This window comes from Erpetoichthys calabaricus, chromosome 13, assembly GCF_900747795.2.
Source record: "Erpetoichthys calabaricus chromosome 13, fErpCal1.3, whole genome shotgun sequence".
Classification (NCBI taxonomy): domain Eukaryota; kingdom Metazoa; phylum Chordata; class Cladistia; order Polypteriformes; family Polypteridae; genus Erpetoichthys; species Erpetoichthys calabaricus.
Window position 1 is genome coordinate 38,540,301 of NC_041406.2, and position 15,732 is coordinate 38,556,032.

At 35.8% G+C, this 15,732-nt stretch overlaps 1 protein-coding gene across 4 annotated transcripts in view; it reads left to right on the forward strand.

Annotated features, from left to right (window-relative positions):
* The window catches only part of elmo1 (engulfment and cell motility 1 (ced-12 homolog, C. elegans)), a 516,270-nt gene that overhangs the window by 321,571 nt on the left and 178,967 nt on the right, over positions 1-15,732 (forward strand). The window lies entirely within an intron of this gene.

Below are 15,732 nucleotides of genomic sequence, written 5' to 3' on the forward strand. Positions count from 1 at the left end.
ACTACCTTAAAGTAGACTGTTTAACATCATACTCTGGGTTTATTGCTATTTCTACTATTACATTACTATTACATTTATACTATTACATTATACTATTACACTAGGAATTACCATGTTTATCCTAGACTACTTTTTAAAATCATTCCCAGGGTTCATTCTTTTTTTTTTATCTTAATATCTCAAAATTGCTGAAGATTATTTTAAGCTTAAAGACTGTTAATGATTACATTTTCGGCAGATAGTATTTAGAATTCAGCTGCAATAGATATCTCTTTGTTTTAATTCTCTAAAGCCACTGCGGGGTGGGATTTGTTTTGTTTTGGACGTGCTCTGTCTCTTCGTATGTCAGAGGATCGGGACATCGCAAAGTGGGATCAAGCCTCATGTGGGGAGGCAAAATGGGGGGGTGGGGGGATAAAGGGGGGAGAGAAGGAGAGCAGGCTATATCTAATCTATTCTTCTAATCCCTATAAGTATCAATGCAACAATAGGCTAAAATGCAATAACTCATGGGGAATCTTGAAACTAAGATTAAAACTGCCTCATTACTAGTTAAGACTATAAAATGACATTAAAAACTCAGAATCATGGTCTCCATGATGGGACAGTTAACTTCGTGAGCTGGAATGTTAAAGGCCTGAATCACGAATTAAAGAGAAAGAAAGTATGCTCTCACCTAACAGGCTTGAACGCTAAAATAGTATTTTTACAGGAGACCCACTTACTAAGCAAGGATCAGTTCAGACTACAAAAAGACCGGACTGGCCAAATGTTCCATTCTAGCTTTATAAAGAAAACTAGAGGGGTGGGAATTCTCATACACAGAACAGTTCCATTTGTAGCATCAGATCTAGTATCAGACCCTGAAGGGAGATATGTGATGGTCGTGGGCAACTTATTTAACAGTAAAATGATTTTGATAAATGTTTATGCACCCAATGTCGATGATAAGGAATTCATGCAAAATCTATTTACATCCATTCCCAATGTGAACACTCATAAAATTATAATGGCTGGGGACTTTAATTGTGTTTTAAATCCACTTTTAGATAGGACTCCTGTGACAGGGGGGACGACATCTAATACTGCAAAGACAATTACACAGTTTTTAAATGATCATAACTTATCAGACCCCTGGAGGTTTCTTAACCCAAACTCAAGAACATATTCGTTCTACTCACCAGTGCATTATAGCTACTCAAGAATTGATTATTTTTTTATAGATACTAATTTCCTGCCTACAATTAAATCATGCAAATACGACACAATTGTTATCTCTGACCATGCCCCTCTAGTCTTGGAGCTAAAATCATTAAGCCCCTCACACTCACCTGGCAGATGGCGCCTTAACCCTCTTCTATTGGCAGACGAGAACTGCACAGAATTTATATCCAAACAAATCAGCTTCTTCCTAGAGGCAAACACGCCCACGGAGGTTTCTGCAGGAACACTATGGGAAACTCTAAAGTCCTTCTTAAGAGGACAGATTATTTCATTTCTTTCCCACAGAAATAAATTAGAAACCAAGAAAGTGTCAGAGCTAAGAAGCGAAATTACTAGAATAAATGAAGAACAAGCCAGGCGTCCAAGTGAAGCTCTCCACAGGAAAAGGCAGGCCCTGCATACAGAACTTAACATCTTAACTACTAAAGAAACTGAACAACTTATTTATAAGTCTAGACATCATTACTATGAACACGGAGAAAAAGCTAATAACAAATTCACAAACAAGAAGTTCGCAATGCAATACCAGTAATCACCAACACGAATGGAGAAGAAATTATTGACCATAAAAATATAATGCACGCATTTAGAGATTATTATAAATCCTTATATTCTACTGAGCTCAAAGAAGACAACACGCAATCTAATGCATTTCTGGATACATTACAGACACCACAAATAGATGCTTTAAGTGCTGAGGAACTGGATAAACCTCTAACGCTAACAGAATTACTAGATGCTATAAAGTCAATTCAAAGCGGGAAATCAGCAGGCCCTGATAGTTACCCTGTAGAATTTTATAAGAAATTCTCCACTCAGCTAGCTCCCCTCTTATTGGCAACATTTACAGAAGCTAGAGACAACCAAATACTACCTCAAACATTTCGTCAAGCATTAATCACCGTCTTTCCTAAACAAAATAAGGACTTGTTACAATGTGCATCATACAGACCAATTTCACTCCTGAATAATGATGTTAAGATACTCTCAAAAATTCTAGCTAGAAGGATGGAGAAAGTGCTGCCCTCTGTAATATCACAGGATCAAACTGGATTTATTAAAAGCCGACACCTATCTTCCAATCTCCGACGCTTGTTTAATGTTATATATTCACCAGCAAAATCAAACACCCCAGAGATATTACTATCATTAGACGCAGAAAAAGCATTTGATATGATTGAATGGAACTACCTTTTCACTGCATTGGAGAAATTTGGGTTTGGCCCGAATATTTGTGCATGGATCAAACTACTGTATACCAATCCAGAAGCCTCAGTTTGTATTAATAACATTTGCTCAGACTACTTTAAACTAGAATGTGGTACCAGACAAGGATGTCCCTTGTCGCCACTGCTGTTTGCAATCGCCATTGAACCACTGGCGGTTTACTGCTGAAATTGTTATCAGATAAAGGGGATTGTTAGGGAAGGACTGGAGCAGAAAATTTCTCTATATGTAGATGATATGGTTTTATATATATCAGACCCAGAAAACACTGTCCCTGCAGTTTTAACAGCACTAACAGAATTTCAAAAGATATCTGGTCTTAAAATTAATCTGAATCAAAGTATACTCTTTCCAGTGAATTCACAAGCATATAATATTAGATTGGACACCCTACCTTTTACCATAGCAGATCAGTTTAAATACCTAGGGGTAAATATCACAAGTAAACATAAAGCTCTTTATCAACAAAATTTTGTCGTCTGTATGGAAAAAATTAAGCAAGACTTGCATAGATGGTCAACCCTTCATCTCACTCTAGCCGGAAGAATTAACATTGTTAAGATGAATATCCTTCCTAAACTTCTTTTTTTATTTCAAAACATTCCAATATATATCAATAAATCATTTTTTAAACAGTTAGATTCAACAATAACCTCATTCATTTGGAACTCAAATCACCCACGTATCCGAAGAGCGACCCTACAAAGACCTCAGGCAGAAGGTGGCATGGCTTTACCTAATTTTCAGTTTTATTACTGGGCAGCAAACATACAAGCCATAAAAACCTGGACACAAATAAATGAACATACACAGGCTTGGTCCGCAATAGAAGTAAAATCCTGCAGTACTTCTTTATACTCCCTGCTCTGCTCTCCAATAAATGCAAGTTATCGCAAATATACTAATAACCCAATTGTGCTTTACTCACTCAGAATATGGAACCAACTTAGAAAGCATTTTAAGATGGAAAATCTTTTATCTGTGGCACCTCTGCAAGAGAATCGTCTCTTTCAACCCTCGCAAACATATCCAGTTTTTAATACCTGGAAAAGTTTTGGGATTAAAATGCTCAGAGATCTTTATATAGACAACATATTTGCATCTTTTGAACAATTACGTTCAAAATTCAACCTCCCAGCCACACATTTGTTTCACTATCTTCAAATTAGAAATTTTGTTAAACAGAAATTGCCCGATTTTCCCCACCTCGCACCCTCCACAATGCTGGAAAAAATACTGCTCAATTTTGAGGAATTACACACCATTTCCGCATTATATAGAATCCTGTTAGAGACCCTACCTTTCAAAGATCCAAGAGGACATTGGGAAGAAGATCTCTTAATCAATATATTAGAAAAGGAGTGGAAGGTAGCAAAGCAGAGAATTCACTTGAGCTCCATATGCACAAAGCATAGAATTATTCAACTAAAAATTATATATTGAGCCCATCTGTCTCGCTTAAAACTGTCCAAAATGTTTCCAGGGCAAGATCCAACCTGCGAACGCTGCAACCAAGCTCCTGCCTCACTGGGTCTCATGTTCTGGGCCTGCACCAAACTAACATCATTTTGGACCAAAATTTTTAAGTGCCTTTCAGACAGCCTTGGTATCACAATTCCTCCTAACCGATTAACAGCTGTGTTCGGGGTTCTTCCAGATGAACTTGAAGTGGAGAAGGACAAGCAAACGGTGATTGCATTCACTACACTTTTGGCACACAGACTTATTCTGTTAAATTGGAAGAATCCTCATTTTCCTCTGATAAGTCAGTGGGAAACCGATGTTTTATATTGTTTGAAATTGGAAAAAATCAAATTCTCATTTAGAAGATCTGTACAAAATTTTTTCAAAACCTGGCAGGATCTAATCAATATTAGTTTAGAATAAGAGAAATAACTATTAACACATTTAATTCCCTTCTCCATCTCTTATTTACCTGTATATTTATTTCTCCCTTCTATTTATTGTTGCCTTATTAAAAAGCCCTAAGCAATTCTCCTTTGGCTTAGCTCTCCTTCTCAGGGGTGGGGTTTGATTTGTCTTCAGTTTTGTTTGGTTATAAATTGATCTATTTGTATGGAATGATTACAATAAAAATTAATAAATAAAAAAAAAAAAAGAAGAAGAAGATCACGTATCGTAGACTATCAGGACAGGGGACAGGATTACTTTTTATAATAGAGAGATAGAAATATTAGCCATGCATACCATACCATCCAAATTTAAATTTATCTTTTTGTATTCTAGATTAACACCGAACATCGCTCTAACTGTGGCTGTCTTTTTTTATTTTTCCTTCTTGATTTCGTTACTGACCCATTAAATGAGTCCTCACTGGAACTGGGAAGAACTTGTAATGTTAAATTTCATGTTAAATTAAATGTTAAATAAAACAATTTATTTGTACAAACACTCATTTGGAATTAGGGTTTCCTTGCTTTTCTGTATGAAGAACTATAACATTTGCTTTTGAGGTTCCCCTAGACCTAGTAATGCTTGGTCATGTTTAAAAAGTAGTGGCAATAAATAAATATCAAAAACTTATGTGCTTACACGTCAAAATGTAGTATGAAAACCCAATTATAAACACACACATCAGCATCGGCCTTCTTTATTCTCTACACAGGTTTTCTAAATTGGAGTTTCTGGTATGTGTGTGTTACTGTCTGCATATTTAATGCATTAATTTCCTCATGTTGAATAGCTTTATGTTATACACTGCTTGGGGATATACATGTAATATTCTAATTTGTGAAACTGGAATAAAGACAATACTGCATGACGTGTCTTCGCATCTGACTGTGTTTTGGTTATTCTGGTTTCTATTTGCAGATAGAAGCTGAAAAGTACCACACCCACAGCAAAAGCTGTATAGAGGCAGCTGAACAAAAACTATTGGGCTGCTGTGAAACAAGTTAGTGGAGAGCATTCAGAGACTATTCACAATTCCAAATTAATATACTCAGTTATACCCTATACAAAATTATGTCTATGTATGAACAGTTTGGTTAAGCAAAATCAAATACTGTATTAAAATCAGACTATGTTTTATAGTGTTAATAGTGTAGTGTTTAAATCCTGCAATTGGAAATTGTATAAGTAATCCCAGTATAATCTTGAGAAGACTATCAGACAGCCTGAAAGGGAATACAAGGACAAAGCTCAGTCTGAAGGCACTGATTCATGGCTAATGTGGCAGGGTAAGCTCATGTGGTGAGCTGTCACCACTTATAAAGGCAAAGTCAGTAAAATCACTGACAACTCACTTCCAATTGAGTGGAATAAATTTTATGTCCATTTTGAAACTCAAAACATAGAGCTGTTCATTAAGGCTTCCTTTGAACCAGGAAGATGTTTTTTGCTATAATTCTATTAACATTATGTGAGATGGACCTTTTAATAAGCTGGTACAACCATGATGATATGATCTTTCACCCTGCATTCTTAAAACCTTATCAGATTATTCACCAAATTTTTCATTCCCCCATTGCCTGTCTGTTATATTTTTTTTGGAAAATTCATTATACTGACAGTGCTCAAGAAAAACACCTTTCAGTGGCATTCACATCTGGCACAGTGGAATTCTTAGAGCTTGTAATAGCTCACATTAACAGCTAAGTGATGTACTCTCTAGACCCACTCTGATTTGCCTGTTAAGAAAAGTTGTCAATCAATCTCATATCTGTACACATTGCCCTCTTAACACAATGGATATTTGAATTTATATATTAGGATATTGCTTAGGCGGCACGGTGGCGCAGTGGGTAGCGCTGCTGCCTCGCAGTTGGAAGACCTGGGGACCCGGGTTCACTTCCCGGGTCCTCCCTGCGTGGAGTTTGCATGTTCTCCCCGTGTCTGCGTGGGTTTCCTCCCACAGTCCAAAGACATGCAGGTTAGGTGGATTGGCGGTTCTAAATTGGCCCTAGTGTGTGCTTGGTGTGTTTGTGTGTGTCCTGCGGTGGGTTGGCACCCTGCCCGGGATTGGTTCCTGCCTTGTGCCCTGTGTTGGCTGGGATTGGCTCCAGCAGACCCCCGTGACCCTGTGTTCGGATTCAGCGGGTTGGAAAATGGATGGATGGATGGATATTGCTTAATGATTGCAATTCTGCTTTAAAGACAGTTGTTCCTTCCCCCAAAGCTGATCTTGACACTAAGAGATCTGGGATTGTATAACTCCATCTGCAACTAAATACTGTATTTTTTAATAGGCAGACCATAGATAATAAACATAGGTAATAACACTTAATTCGTGTCATTTTCTAATCGATGTGGCATGTGTTGTGGTGTTCTGGTACTACGATGCTCACCTTTCCCTATTGTGATGACAGTCATGGCAATTGCAATTCTTGTCAAAGATAGTTACTAGTAAATAGTAAGTTCAGACTCCTTGCATTTGCATTCTCCTGTTCAGCAAATTCAACAATATGTACAATGATGCATTTTCATGTATCTACTCTAAATACAGAAAATATGTCATATTAAAAAAAAAAAAATCACTGCATTCCTCCATGGTGATATAAATAGGAGGCCAAATAATATATTTGATTTCAATGATGTGTTGTGGATTACCTGAGTTACGTGACTGAGGAAATAACACAGAGAGTGCAGAAGTGTGAACATACACATAAGAGGAAGTGTTCTATTGAAAATGCTGCCAAAATGAACATGCCAGGAGAGGACTAATTATCTTTTGACAGATTGTTGTTTGAAAAGTTATATTTTGTGTTTTTGCTACTTTTTAAGTTTATTAGATATTTTAATCTTTTAATCTACCATTTTGTAATCCTGTCAGTTTTCCAGTGCCATGTTTTTTTAATACTGGAGCAAGAATGCGGGGCATTAACATCATTTGTAGTGCTGATGGCAGTTTAAAAGTTGAGGGTTTTTAGGAGACAAAGTATATCAAATTAAACATATTTTGATAGAAACTCCTCACCTTCAGCTTCACGAATACCTTAGTAAGATACCTTTGAGATTAATTTATCCTTTGCATACAGTGGTGTGAAAAACTATTTGCCCCCTTCCTGATTTCTTATTCTTTTGCATGTTTGTCACACAAAATGTTTCTGATCATCAAACACATTTAACCATTAGTCAAATATAACACAAGTAAACACAAAATGCAGTTTGTAAATGGTGGTTTTTATTATTTAGGGAGAAAAAAAAATCCCAACCTACATGGCCCTGTGTGAAAAAGTAATTGCCCCCTGAACCTAATAACTGGTTGGGCCACCCTTAGCAGCAATAACTGCAATCAAGCGTTTGCGATAACTTGCAATGAGTCTTTTACAGCGCTCTGGAGGAATTTTGGCCCACTCATCTTTGCAAAATTGTTGTAATTCAGCTTTATTTGAGGGTTTTCTAGCATGAACCACCTTTTTAAGGTTATGCCATAGCATCTCAATTGGATTCAGGTCAGGACTTTGACTAGGCCAGTCTAAAGTCTTCATTTTGTTTATCTTCAGCCATTCAGAGGTGGATTTGCTGGTGTGTTTTGGGTCATTGTCCTGTTGCAGCACCCAAGATCGCTTCAGCTTGAGTTGACGAACAGATGGCTGGACATTCTCCTTCAGGATTTTTTGGTAGACAGTAGAATTCATGGTTCCATCTATCACAGCAAGCCTTCCAGGTCCTGAAGCAGCAAAACAACCCCAGACCATCACACTACCACCACCATATTTTACTGTTGATATGATGTTCTTTTTCTGAAATGCTGTGTTCCTTTTACGCCAGATGTAACGGGACATTTGCCTTCCAAAAAGTTCAACTTTTGACTCATCAGTCCACAAGGTATTTTCCCAAAAGTCTTGGCAATCATTGAGATGTTTCTTAGCAAAATTGAGACGAGCCCTAATGTTCTTTTTGCTTAACAGTGGTTTGCGTCTTGGAAATCTGCCATGCAGGCCGTTTTTGCCCAGTCTCTTTCTTATGGTGGAGTCGTGAACACTAACCTTAATTGAGGCAAGTGAGGCCTGCAGTTCTTTAGACGTTGTCCTGGGGTCTTTTGTGACCTCTCGGATGAGTCATCTCTGCGCTCTTGGGGTAATTTTGGTCGGCCGGCCACTCCTGGGAAGGTTCACCACTGTTCCATGTTTTTGCCATTTGTGGATAATGGCTCTCACTGTGGTTCGCTGGAGTCCCAAAGCTTTAGAAATGGCTTTATAACCTTTACCAGACTGATAGATCTCAATTACTTCTGTTCTCATTTGTTCCTGAATTTCTTTGGATCTTGCATGATGTCTAGCTTTTGAGGTGCTTTTGGTCTACTTCTCTGTGTCAGGCAGCTCCTATTTAAGTGATTTCTTGATTGAAACAGGTGTGGCAGTAATCAGGCCTGGGGGTGGCTACGGAAATTGAACTCAGGTGTGATACACCACAGTTAGGTTATTTTTTAACAAGGGGGCAATTACTTTTTCACACAGGGCCATGTAGGTTTGGATTTTTTTTCTCCCTAAATAATAAAAACCATCATTTAAAAACTGCATTTTGTGTTTACTTGTGTTATATTTGACTAATGGTTAAATGTGTTTGATGATCAGAAACATTTTGTGTGACAAACATGCAAAAGAATAAGAAATCAGGAAGGGGGCAAATAGTTTTTCACACCACTGTACTTTAAAACACAATATTCTTCTGATGAGTTTGCACTGTGTCAGGATAAAACTAAATTATCTCAGTGCCAAGTACCCCCTTGACAGCTCCAGCACCTTCTCAGATGAATTTAGACAGTAAGCATTAGTTCATTCATCTGTTATTTTGAGTGTGTGTTTTAAAACCTACATAACAGCAACATATAATAAAAAGTCTTCCTGACAATTAAAGACCGGACACTATTTCATGAAGTTTTAGAGCTTGTCCACAGCCTTATTTAAGCATTCTAGATGTATTCTCTTATTGGTATTTTTTAGCTGTCAGAATTTTTATCATTCCAGGTATACAAATTTATTTTTGTAAGGCCCTCTTCCCAGTGTTTAGTGATGGTTAGCACCAAACATACTACACACAAAACTTTAATTCAGAAACAAAAAGTCATATTTCATATTTTAGAAGAAATATCCGGCACATGCCAAAGGGTTAATGGGAAGAAAAATCACCAGCACAACACATTTCTATTCTCAAATCAATCAATCAATTAAGAAAAGTGAGACAGCTATCTGTCTATTTTGCATTTATCAATCTAACAAAACAGAATTCATTCATTTTGCAGGGAAGAATCCAGGGCTGATGACGATGCTTGAAATGACTGACCAAGTCCTGCTCTGTTATCAAACCATCATGATACCTCCGCTTTCATTTCTTGTCCAGTTAAGAAGCTAAAAAGACACCTCACCAATGACTAACTTAGATTCTGTAAAAGAAATCTTAAAACTTAAAGTTAGCTGTAATGGAAAATTAAATTAGTACAACTACACATAGACTAAAACTCCAGTACCAATTGTAAATACTAATGGGGCATTCAGCTCACATTCTTTCAGAAGTTTTGAGTCCCTAAGAAAATGGTCTAGCTTCTCCTTGAAATCGAATGTCTTTAAGTTAGAAGAGTTACTCTAGATTTCAGTTGCTTGGCTGAAAATTAACCTCCTGTCTTTCCTACTTAAATAAATAATTCTGCATAAATCTTATGGCAATGAAATCTTTACATTCTCACATCTATAAATAGTTAAAGTAAAGGTTCACTGTTTTTTGACTGAAGAGCGCATTATATAGTAACTTTAAACTATTGCACTTAGGTGTACTTTCAGCCAACAAATTATTAAACAGCAGTGTATCAAGAAACGCTACTGGGGCTGCTTTGTACCAACAGCAGTATGTCTGCATATAGCCTCATAGTGACTTTTGACAGCCAAATCAGAACTTTTTCTTTCTTTTGAGTCTTCTTGCTTTACTTTCATTCCAGTGTGTGCTCAGACCAAAGTGTGTGTGTGTATTAATGTATTTGTCTATTTATGTATTTATTTATTTAAAGATCTTCTGTAAAAAAGCCAAATTTCCCCCGGGGACAAATCAAGATCGATCTATCTATCCATCCATCTATCCATCTAACGAATAAGACGTAAAACTGAGATCCTTATTATTGGTGGTCATGAAAGATCCCTATGCGTCTTTTTAAAAAAAGTACTGTTTTTCCCAATGTTCTGTCTAAATTGTCAATCATGGACTGGTCATTCTGGCCGTCTAATAATCCACTGCCCCTTATTAGCTATCTCTCTCTCACAGCTCTCTAATAGCTAATGTGTAGTCAGCATATTGGAGCAAGAACGGCTGCTGTCGCGTCATCCATGTGGATAGTGCACATTGGTGATGGTTGAAGTGATTCCTCACTATCTATGTAAAACACTTTGAGTAACTATAATAGTAATAATAATACATTTTATGTACGTATATAGTGCCCAGAAAAGCACTATATAAATGTGATTAATTGATTGATTTGTTTTTGTTGACTCTAATTTGCATCCTGATGAATTTCTGTTTTATTTAAATGATTTGCTTCAAGTGGTTTTCACTTTATTATGCTGCACTATATGAAAGTGCCTTGTTTATTCTGCTTCATAAATATTAATATGAATAAAAGGACAATATAGATGATTGGGTTTTTTTTAGTTTGAAGTTGCTTTTCTTATTAAGACTTAATTACATAGTTGTAGATTTTAATTTATCACTGTAATTTTTAGCCAGTGAAAAGTAAAAGCTCTTTATAAGATTAATCATCAAAATAGAGCATTGTATATTCCACAGGCGGCACTGTATTTGTAAAATGTAATTTATTTTTCACATATTCCAAGTAATAAAGTATAATTAGTTTGCAAAAGACAAAATGTCTTTCTATTGTACTATAATTTATTTGTGCTCTTCAGCTACATATTCAGACGCAGTCAGATAATAATTATAATTAGGGTGACATGTTTCACGACGCATTCATCATTTTGCTTTGCTTCCAGGTGATTTTACTAAACTATCATTTGTCTTTGTTTTTATCATTAATGTTCTTTAAAGTTTCCCTGTGAAAAGTAATTTTTCATATAAAAGAAGTGGAGCCACACTCTTCATCCCAAAACCTGTTTAATATACAGTGCTGTATATACTGTAAGCATATGGGAAAAATGTAAGCGTCCATTAAAGACTTGATCACTGGGTTAAATAAAGTCAGACTCTATATTTTATTAACACACTTCTATTAGGTTTGAACAATACATATTGTTATTATGAGTATAATATATGCAATAGAAATTCAACGGGCACAAGCTTTGAGGTGCAACTCAGATATCGCATTGAACTTTGGTGCTCCATGGCTGCAGGTTTTTTTTTTTTTTTTTTTGCACCTAGTTTCACAATCAGTACGTCATTTAGTTGATCTCATTGTATTCTTTCTTGTGCGTGTTTTAGATTCGGAAAGGTTTATAGTTGGTATTACATTTAAATTTGTACTCTTTGCACTGTCTGTAAAAACAGAAAGTGTACTTTGTACTTTTTCATTGACTTTTCTGTTTTAAATTCTGTCCACATACAGGCCATTCAGCTGTACAAGCTTGTCCTTCCTGTTAATTTGTTATATAGCAAAAGGGAATTGTTTATGGAAAACATTAGGAGAAAAACACAATGGCACAATGTCCTGTTTAGTTGATATATCTTATGTACATACTGTACCTTGATTTGCCATCATGTAAGCAACATTTAGTTGAAAAAAGACATTCCTATATCACTTACTGTCTGCCTCCAACGGGCGTCTGTCCCCTCTCTCTCTGTCTCTAATCTTGTATATATCAGCCAAATTCCATACGAATATATCTGATATCTAACTTAAACACTATTAAAAGCAGGCATCTTTTAATTTTGAAATTACTCAAATTATATTAGTCAAGGCATTCAAGTCAACCTTCAAGTGATTGCCTGTGGCAACATTCTGCTACTTGGTGATAATCTGGGGAGACAGATGGCAAGTTAAATATGATTTATATACACATAATGTATATTGCAGTCACATACAAGGAAGCTCTTAGAAATATTATAGGTGATCTGAAAAATTGCAAAGGAAGACAAATTTAAAAACAAGTCAAGATATGGCAAAAACAATTTTTTGGCTTGTTCAGAAAAACAGATTTTAATATTTAATCAAATACACTAAGAACAACTATTGTGTCAGTTTCTTTGACATAATCATAGCTCATTTAGTTTGCTCTTAAAGACAAAATTTTAAAATACATTTTATATATAACTAACAAATCTTAAAACTAGACAAATCTAACCTTAGTTGACATAACAGGAGTTACTTTTTTTCATTGTGTATTAAAAGAAATGTAAAATATGGAAGTAATGTGTGAAAAAGTAATTATAGTACATCTCACGATTCTATAGCTTGTAGAATCAACGTTACCAACAATAAATCATGGCAGTGACATGTTACGTGTTGATTAACCAGTGCAAGTAAAAATTTCACTATACTCTGCACATGTAACAATAATGACCCTATAAACCTACTATACAGAAATAATTCCTGTCTATAGGAGCTTATCGATCTGTCCTGTTGTATTAGAGAAATTCCAATGCATTCCTCCTGCTCATTGATATTTGAGGGCATTCACCTATGCAGAGTTCTTTTATGGTTCACAAGTTCTTGATACAGTTGTGGTCTGGACTTCGATTTAGCCATTCTAAAACCTTATATTTTTGCAAATATGAAATAAGAATAAATGTATTTTAAAGTGTATAGCCAATATTCTTAATGGAAGTAATAAGATTTGTATTTAAAGATTGCTAGAATACATACAGTACTTGATGGATGCTTTCTTCTGAAGTCCTTTATTTCTGCCTTTAGAATATACCTCTTCCAATTAATAAAAGTATGCTTGTGTAATGAGATATCCAGTAGCAATAATGTTCACATCAGCTCATATACATTACAGTTTCAGATTTCTTATTCTGCTGTTCCTTCTAGGAAAAGAAGAGAATTTTAAGTTGGTTAATTAATTAATCACTTTTACCTTTTGGCAATGCCAGTAACTAATTAAATAAATTGGAATGGCTCCCACTATTTCCTTACCTTTCTCTGTAAGTAGTGTTCTTCTGTCATTATATTTATAACAAGGTAACTCAAACACACTTGCTTTAAGAAACAAAATAATACAATTTATTAAAAAACACAAGGATTATAGACACATAACTGCATATATATATCAAAATAGAAGACAGAATACAAGACATATAAACCTATAACACAGAGGAGTCTGGGTATTTAGAGCTCTAATTTATCTTGGCACAAATAAATAGTTGTATAATACTAACACGGTAAGGAAGATGTCCGATGTTGTGTGGAGTAGTTGCTGCTGTTGTTCCAGGTTCAGCGGGAAGAGTTTTCTTGATTCAGAGAGCACTCTTACTTTTGCTGCGTGGTGCTTTGTTTCTAGTATGTTGTGATGCTGCTTATCTAAGCTCACTGTTTATTTGTTGTGTCCTCTGCAACTTCATAGGGCAAACCAATAGAGTTTAGTCGCTGAAGTTCCCTTTTTGAAGTAATGGCTGCTTCTCGGTCTCCTCAGTCTGGGCTTAGTCACTGGCAAAGAACTTGGCTTGGCAGACTGGCTTTTAAAGCTAGAACCAGGTGTCCAGCTCCTAAAGAGTGCATATCTATTTTTTGGCTCCCCAAAGAGAAGAGGATTGTCAGTTGTTGGGTTTCAGAGAGAGCAGTTCCTCAGCTTTCAGCTTTTACACAGAAAGAGAGAGCGAGAGAGAAAGAAGAGTTGAATGCATCTAGTTTTTGAAGGATGGCGAAACCTTGGGTGATTGGATCTAGGTCACTTCCTGTTACGGATCCAGTATTTGCTTACAGGAGCGTTATTTTGTCAATCACATCGAGGCAGGTTCAGATCTCGGCCACAAGCCTAACATAAATGTCCATTTGGGTGCCTTTTTGTTTGAGGGAACCTCTGCAAAGGCATCAGCTCAACTCTGATTTACACCTTTATTAACAGATTAAGTTTGATACGAGCTGCAGTTTAGGCATTTTCTCAGGAATGTAGGTTAGGAGTGCTGCTAGATTTCTGCATCCCTGCTAAATCTGAAGTCTTTATGGACCTTGTGTATCACTAAAAGCCTAGCAGAAAGATTTTCCATTGAAATACTGTTATATTCAGCAGCTATTACAAAACAGAAACAAGATTATGTTGTAATTGTATTAATAATTGTCACACTTTTGTAATAATTGCTTGGTTGCTCATACTATATTTGTACATTTAGAATCAGGCTTAGGGATATAATCCATAAATGAATGTTCGAAGACAATCTTGCTGGAGTAAAGTATTATTTTGCATATGAAAGGATATTATTTTTGCATCATTAATACATACCATTAGTCATTTATTTTCTAATACCATCAATTTTCTAATGAGAAGTCCTTTTAACAAATAAATTTCATATATTTGAATATGGGATGGCAGAAGCAAGTTGCCAATAATGTACATTAAACAGAAAGCAGGTACTAACCTTGGACCGGATGCTCGTCCACCATTCAGCCTATTGGGTGAATGATTCCTGTCCATTACATCTTCCCCTTACAATATTTGACTTTTTTGGCACATAGGTTTGTCTACTCTGTTCACCTCATGAAATTTGATATGTGAATTGGATTGTATGTTTCAATTTCACTATTTGATTTATATGTTTATGTACTATTCATGGTATTTACACTATATGTGCTTACATTGAACTGGTGTATTTATTGTGGAAATTTGTTTTTTCTTATCTATTGTCTTGACTATTAGCACATTAATTGTATTGTCTTGTGTTTAATTTGTGTGTACTGGTGTTTGGAAGAGCATGCGAAGTAAGATCTTCATTGTACAGTCAGAATCTGACTGTTATCTGTGCGTATAATAATACATTCTCATTCAATCTCATTCCTTCACTCACTGTTGCAAAATGTTTTAGTTCTGGATAACGTGTATGTGCAGTGTTTGTTTTTGATGCTATTTCTTTAACCACTACCTCATGATTCTTTATTAGAATAAGGAAGTTTGGAAAATGGGTAGATAAATATGAAGTGTGGCATAAGTATGCTGTCTCAGAGCTCTAAGGATTCAGGTTTGCTTTGGTCATTGCTTGAATGGAACTTCTTTTTTTCCTTTTGACCTTTCATATATTAATAATAAATGGAAGAAAGCGTTAACCCATTTTTCTTTTTTGCTCTGCGGTCACTGTTAGAAAGAATTTAAAATATCTAAACTGCATTGATAAATCAATTTTACTCTATATATTCTTAATCCTTCAAAGTCTTGTCTTTCATTGCAC